The 7075-nt window shown below is 45.1% G+C and overlaps 1 pseudogene; it reads left to right on the forward strand.

The window, feature by feature from the left end:
• The window catches only part of LOC127569635 (60S ribosomal protein L17-like), a 28116-nt pseudogene extending 21338 nt beyond the window's left edge, over positions 1-6778 (forward strand).
• The last annotated feature ends 297 nt before the right edge of the window (positions 6779-7075 follow it).

Genomic DNA, 7075 nt, shown 5'->3' on the forward strand with positions numbered 1-7075 from the left:
CCCCCTCTGGACTGCCTCCAATGTAATTTTATCCCTCTTTAAATAAGGAGACCAAAACAATACACAGATTCCAGGTGTGCTCTCCCCAATGCCCTTACGAATGTAGTAAAACTGCCCCAGTTTTACTCTCCATTTCCCCTCACGATCAAGGCCAACACTCCACTTACCTTCCTAACTACACTGCACCTGCATGTTAACTTGCGATTTCTTGTACATCCTTCACTTTATTTCATTGTATTTCACTGTCCCCTCTGAATACCAGTACTCAATAGGCCTGCGCCACTGAAACTTTTTTACATATTAATTCAAGAGATGTGGGTTTCACAGGCTGAGCCAGCATTTAATTGCCCATCCCTAGTTGGCCTTAGTTGGTGGGGAGCTGCCTTCTGCTTTTCTGTTCTTCTTTCGAAGTGATTGACCTCATGTTACACAACCAAGGATCGTGTTTTTGCCCGATCACTTAACCAGTCCAGGTCCCTTTGCCAGTTGCCTCTGTCCTCACAATGTACTTTTCACATTCACAGCCATTGAAATACTGAGCCAAATATTTTAAAAGCACATGGCCTCAGGTTAACACAAGCCCTGGGGCGCTGGGGGCAAACAGCAGCCTCTTCTTCAGCCTCTGCACCAAATCCCCACACTGAGTGTAATCACAATGATATACTCAGGTTAGGAAGCACCTGTTAAACACCACTCAGGGCCACTACCTTCTGAGACAGAATCAAGAGTAGCCCCATTAACCATAATCCTCAATCCCCATATCAGTCTCACGTGTAAATGTTATGCACTGGATGGAACACATTTACTAATCTCATTGGCTTCTCTGAGAACTCATTATTTTCCTCTGTTTTCCGTTTGGCCTATCGAGTTTCTGCCGAGTCTCAATCCCATTTGCCCACTTATTTCCCTGTAACCTAGCTCTCTCTCACATATCCAACTCTCCCCTGCTTCTACCACCCACCCACCTACACTTAGGGGTAATTTACAGCTGCCAATTAACCTACCAACCTGCACGCCTTTGGAATGTGGGAGGAGACCGGAGCACCAAGAAAAAACTCACTTGGCCACAGGGGAAACGTGAGAACTCCACACATTTAGCACCGGAGGTCAGGATTGAACCCCAGTCGCTGGAGCAGTGAGGTAGCAGTACTACCTGCTGTACCTCTGTGCCGCCCAGTTGAACCTAAACAGTGCATTGTTTGCTAACTCCATAGCTGTGTGCTAAAAGGGAAATTTCTATAATATTCACACTGGATTGGTTTGATTTAGGGCTGACACAGGTGTTTCCTACCTTACAACAGTTTCTACACCTCGTGAGTGTTTCACAGGCTGAGAACCATTCTGAAGGGTGCTGAAGTCCAGAAAGGCACAGTATGCACAGCAAGCTTTTTCCTTTCTTTCACAGCAGTCTAGAAGTGAAATGAGAAGTGGCTGAGAACAGTCAGTGAAACCATGAGAAATTTCAGCTGGTGGGTGAAACCCAGACAAAGGAATGTTCAACCTTTGGCTGAGAAATAGAGGAGACTCCCTCATCAAACCACACAGGGAGGGGTAACGGTTATCAGATGACTGACTGAACTTCCATCAATTCATTCTGCCACTCTGCGCGCACTCACAAATAAACACGCATTGCACCAGCTCCAGAAGTGTGCACTTCACAATGAGTGTGCATACTCACAAAAATAATTGACAAATACTTCTTTAAAATCAGCCATTAAAAAAAATAAACCCACCCTGAAATGTTTTCCTAAACATTTGTTTTCATTGACATTAAGAGATAGATATTTTAATGATAAAAGTGCTTTCGGACCTTGCTCTGAAGACGGTTCAAATCTCAGAATGATGGATTTTTCTGTATCAAGAGAAGGCAAAGTTTGTTAGGCACAGTAGTGTAGCGGTTAGCATAACGCTTTACAGCGCCAGCGACCCGGGTTCAGTTCTGGCCATTGTCAGTAAGGATTTTGTACGTTCTCCCCGTGTCCTCGTGGGTTTCCTCCGGGTGCTCCGGTTTCCTCCCACATTCCAAAGATGTACGTATTAGGAAGTTGTGGGCATGCTATGTTGGTACCAGAAGCGTGGCGACACTTGCGGTCTGCCCCCAGAACACTCGACACAAAAAAGACACATTTCACTGTGTGTTTTGATGTACATGTGACTAATAAAAGCTATCTTATCTTATGTATTTAAAGTTTCCTAGAAATCCCAGTGAAATGGGTGTTTTATAACCACTTTGCTGCTGGAAATATAGTCATTTTCTCCCCATTTCCTTCACACGGGCTTTGATTCATTCCTTATCTCTTGCTATTAATTAATCCCCTTCAAAAGTACAGCAGGTACTTTAGCAATGTACTGGCTTCATAGCCCAATGAGGAGTCAAACATGCCCAATCCTGTGCTGTACTGTTCTATGTTCTAAAGTCTGCTTGGCTACCATATAATTTACAGTTTCAAGCTGAGATTTTTTTTTGATCATCAGCTTGATCAACTTGAGAACGGGGATATTTTCAGAAATTAGTTTTTGAGCAATTGATAAAGGGAGATGAAATTGTGAGGAAAATATGAAGAGACAGAAGGTAAAAACTAATGGAAAGAGATTAGTGAGCGTAATTACAGAGGCAGAGATTGCAGATGTGAGGAACTGGACAAATGGTAGAAGTGTATTTTCAAGCTGCCAATGACAGATCCATGAACCTCTTCTCCCTCCCTGCCCAGTCCCAATTTACCCTCCTCACAACCCTCTACTCCCACCTTTCTCATTCCAGAGTGGCAAGATCTGTGACCAGGTCTGGTGATGGAAGAGCAGCAAGAAGCTTAAGACACACCGTCACTTACACCCAGCCACCAGCTCTGATCTTCCCACTCTGTGTGCTCTATTTAGAAATGGGATCTTGACCTGGTGAGTCACTTGTACTTGGCCTGCAATTGGAGCAAGGAGAAAGGTTCCAGCTTCCAATAGACCAAATCTGGTTGAGTTATTGATGGTGAGATCCACCAGGAAGAACTGTATAACTTCTATTCTCTCTTCTTCTCGTGTTAGTCTACCTCCAAACACTGAGAGTACCAAGTGGGAGGACCTTGACACCTTGCTGTAGTGAACACAACCTTTAGGCTTGGGACTTGGGGAGGGTGTGGAGAGATCCAGTTGCCCTGTCCATGAGGATACTGACACACAGGTTGGACTAAGAATCAGGTGCCTAGAAATTGGATTGTACCCATTTCAGTACACTAAAATATTGTGTTTAGTGGTAGCATCAAATGTCCCTCTCAAAAAATTAACAATGGCAGAATATTTGTAATGTATCCCGTGGTAGATTGTTGTAGAGTTCTGGTAAGTTTTACTTACAGTAGCAGTAACAATTACAGAGCACAGGAGCTTTAAACAAGGGTGTTTATTCTAAGGAACTCCCTACACATGGAGCTGGTTACTCATGTGATGATGTCAATCGCCTGACCACAGCACTTACTTACTTAGCAGTTTAAAACATGCCACACTGCTTCTCCTCTTTGAAGAAAACGTATGTAAACATCTTTCAGTCGTACACAGTTATTACAGACTCAGTCTCTTGCCTGATGCCCTTACTCCATGTGACCTCCTCTGCTGCGTGCTTATCTCTGATGTTGTGCTCCTACCTGGAATTCACCACCTCCCATCTTGACTCACTGCTGTTCTGTGACTCCAGAATCGGTTTGCTTGATGCTAATGCCAGGAGCAGATTCATCATCATACATTGATGTCCCTTACTTTGATCACTTGATTCAGATGGACACTTCTGACATGACTTCCAGTGCTTACCAGGTACCCTCTTGGACCACAGATCTGGTCTAGTTCACTGTGCCCCTGTGCTGACTCACTGGAGGAGAACTCCTGCCTCTGGGTTCAAGCCTGGGAGGTTCTCCAGGCTATTGCACTGCTGGATGGGCTGCCTTGGGGATGAAATGTTAACCAGCCAATCCGCCTGTTCAGATCAACATTCAAAATCCCATAACATTGTCTGAAGAGACAGAAAGCTCCTGATGCACTGAAAAATGTCTCTCCTTCAAACAACACCACCAAATACAGATGAAATGGCCACTTCTACTGCTTTGTGAAGGTCCTTTATAATTTTAGATGTCTTTACCATTCCCCAAACTTACTCAGATCCCTCTAAGGACTCCCTGTTCACTCTGGGATAGGCGTTGGTCTCATGACTGGGGTTGAGTTGGAGGGTAACACATAAAGCTTTGATTTGACCATAAAATAGGGTGTTAAAAGCAGTACCAATCCACAACAGTGGAAAATTGCACTGCTTTGGAACTTTCCAGAAGGTGGACTGCTCTATTGGAGCACAGTGTGCGGCAGGAAGTGGAGTGGGAATTGTTGGTCTGTGTGCTCAGAGCAGGATTGCTGCCCGCACTAACTTGCACTGACACTTTGATCCTGTTCTCAGACATGCAGCTTCAGGCCAGTGGGGAGTAAGTGAGCGCCCTTCACTCACCAGCACCAGCCTTGCCAAGCCTGCAGTGGTCCGCCCCACAGGTCCATGGCTAGAGACGTCATCACCAAGATTCTTTACATTGCAACAGGCGTGAAGGTAAACAGAGTGAGCAAAACTACACAGAGACCCTCCTGGTACGTTCTAGCCCATTGCAGCTCTTTCCAATCTTTCCATTTGATGAGTTTTCAGTCGTACTTTGCCAGCAGCACCTCGGCCAGCAGTAATACCCACTGCCCGAGCAGCCTCACCCTGCTGGCCAACTCCACGATAACCTACACACATCACACTCCCAGCAACAAACTGTGACCTGATCCTCCACAACACAGACTGCCAGAACAATGTGAACATGTCGGCAATGGCTTGGTGCTCGAAAGTTTAATAGTAAAGGTTGGGCGGTAAACTGTTGCAGTGGGTGGAGCTGCTGCCTCCCAGCACCAGAGAACACGGTTCAATCCCAGACTTGGGCCCTGTCTGGGTGGAGTTTGCACGTTCTCCCTGTGACCGCGTGGGTTTCCTCCGGGTACTTTGGTTTCCTCCCACATCCCAAAGATGTGGCAATTCGTAGATTAACTGGCAGCTGTAAATTTCCCCTCAGTGTGTAGGTGAATGGTAGAGTCAGGTGGGGAGATAAAGAGAATGTGGGGAAAATAAAACATGTGATTAGTGTAGGATTAGTACAAATGGGTTATTGATGGTCAGCACGGATTCAGTGGGCTGAAGGACCTGTTTCCATGCTGTATCTCTCTGACTCTAAATCCCAGGACAACAAAATCAGTAGTTCTGTATCTTTCCAGTTGGAAGTCCCAGGCAGAGTCATTTTCTGTAAAACGTTAACACGTCTTGACACCATTGTTGTGGTTTCACACTGCCCCATCAAACCCTTCCAGTGCAGGTGCACAACAGATAGATGCAGAGTAAAACTACCTCTGCACCGTCCCATCAAATACCCCAGGGCAGACAGATCCCAGGTTAGATACAGAGCATAACTCTCTCCACATTCTCGCATCTCACACATACACACGCAGGACAGCTGCATCACCAGAGTACACATCCCTCCACACCATCTGCACACATGGGCAGGTGGTTAGGTGTGGAGTAAAGTTCTCTCACACTATCTCACTAAACACACCCAGGCAGGTTCATTACTGATTAGACACAGAGCAAAGCTCTCCTTACAGTATCCTATCAAGGATTATAGAAATAGAAAATGCTGGAAAGAGTCAGTAGGTCAGGCAACATAAACTGGTAAATTGGTTTAATACTGACACATGTACTGAGGTACAGTGAAAAACTTGTCTTGCAACCGTTCGTACAGATCAATTCATTACACAGTGCATTGGCATCTGTGGAAAGCGAAACAGAGTTAACTTTTCAAGACCGAGATTCTTTTGTCAGAACTGAGAAAGAGTTTGTTTGTTTGTTTTCAGTAGCTGGGAAGGTGGGAGAAGGATGGATAGAACGCTGGGAATATCTCTGATGGGGTGAGACCAGGTGACTAATGGCAGTTAGAAACAGATTACATTTCTTTGTCTGTTATGCGTTACCCAAAGTAGAGCTGTGAGACATGCCCATTAAGTCAGATTATACTAATGGAGAGAGAAAAACTGAGCCCAAACCACAGATGGATGATTGGCAGAAATGACCAGTTTTTACATAGAGAGACAGAAAGAGCATGTTACCAAATTGGAGAATTCCATATTGAATTCAGGAGGCTGCAATGTGCCCATGCAGAAGATGTTGCCCCTCAAGCTCCCATTGAACCTCAAGAATTCCCAGGTTAGATACAACACAGATGCAACCAAAGCTCTTTGAAAATAGATCCTAAGAATCTAACCAAATCATGCAAGGCAAGGGGCTCCAACTTGCCGGTACACTACTTGTGGTGCTGCTCACACCATCAAATGCAGACACATCCGTAAGGCAACCAAGTTCCTGAAGGATCTTTTGATCAAGAGGCAGCATGTTCCTTTCTAATGCCCCAGTAGAGGGGTTGGCAGGTGTGCTTAAACTGATGCCTGGGGCTGGACGCAAGAGTGTTGTCTAAATTGAGCACAGAGTTTCTCCTGCACATCCTGAAGATTGCAGAGACCACTGACGACCATAAGGACCCAGGTGTAGATTCCCCAGCAATTGACCACAAGGTTCCTAAAATGCACTGGCAGACTTGTCAGTCATATTAACCCGTAGACAAGTTCCCGTTACCACCTGGAGGTGATCTTTGCTGAAATGAAGCAAGTTGCCTCAAAATCAGAGAAGGAAGCTGTTCAGAAGCTAAAGGTTTCCCAGAAGAAGTTGAAGAAGTAAAACTCATGATGTTGAATTAGATTTTACTAATTTAGCGACAAGATCTGTACATTAAGTAAAATGACTGGAACCATGAAAAAACAGGTGAGATAGTTCCCGTAATAATGACCTAACACAGAGGAGATTCAGCGTGCGTGGGCATGTATCAAGGAATAAGAGGCTGAAAGAAACAGATTCCTTGAACAGAATGGTAAACTGGAGGTGGTGCTTCAGTCTGTGCCCATGTAGCTCCTTCAAGCTGCTCTCTGGTACTTCTCCCCTGTGCTTTTACCCTAGTTCTGTATTTTATCCACTTAC

The sequence above is a fragment of the Pristis pectinata genome, chromosome 4, assembly GCF_009764475.1.
Source record: "Pristis pectinata isolate sPriPec2 chromosome 4, sPriPec2.1.pri, whole genome shotgun sequence".
Classification (NCBI taxonomy): domain Eukaryota; kingdom Metazoa; phylum Chordata; class Chondrichthyes; order Rhinopristiformes; family Pristidae; genus Pristis; species Pristis pectinata.